This window comes from Vigna unguiculata, chromosome 2 (genome assembly GCF_004118075.2).
Source record: "Vigna unguiculata cultivar IT97K-499-35 chromosome 2, ASM411807v1, whole genome shotgun sequence".
Lineage (NCBI taxonomy): Eukaryota > Viridiplantae > Streptophyta > Magnoliopsida > Fabales > Fabaceae > Vigna > Vigna unguiculata.
In genome coordinates, this window is record NC_040280.1 from 24,298,167 (window position 1) to 24,298,817 (window position 651).

At 32.9% G+C, this 651-nt stretch overlaps 1 non-coding gene across 1 annotated transcript; it reads left to right on the forward strand.

Moving 5' to 3' along the window:
* The first annotated feature begins 577 nt into the window (after window positions 1-577).
* TRNAN-GUU lies at window positions 578-651 on the forward strand. The gene has a single exon. It is a non-coding gene; the product is annotated as a tRNA-Asn (tRNA).

Below are 651 nucleotides of genomic sequence, written 5' to 3' on the forward strand. Positions count from 1 at the left end.
GTGCATTCATTATTTTCCTCATAAAGTAAAACTATTATATTGTTTACATAGTTTATATACAGAGGAATGTAAAAGAATAATAAATGGAATAACTTTGAAAGCATATTCTATCTGGTCTGAAGTGATTTTGTTTTATTTTATTCACTATAGTCTTAGTCTTCTTCACTAATTCCTAGGTTAGGCTCCTGTTTGGTGAGAATTTTAATGTAGGAGTTGCTTGATCAGTTTGTCCATGTTCCAAAAATGGTTATCAGGTGTGTTTACCTGTAAAATGAACAGTGTGATGATAGTAAAAATCAATTAAGTATGTGCCTAGCTATATTGAACATATAAGAAATGGCTATGATGTAGGTTGTACATGAGGGACCCAAGAACAGGACACAGCACATATGAATTATGATGATGATCTTCCTCGTCACAAGCCCTTTAAGCTGCAAAATTGTTCTTTTAAATGGCTTAGAATGAACTCAAATTTATGCACCTGCAATTGGATGAATCGAATTCAAAAGCTTCTACATATATTTTATCCATATATTTTAAGATATATTAAATATATATTTCATATTATAATCAAAAAGCTGGAATAGCTCAGTTGGTTGGAGCGTGTGGCTGTTAACCACAAGGTCGGAGGTTCAAGCCCTCCTTCTAGCG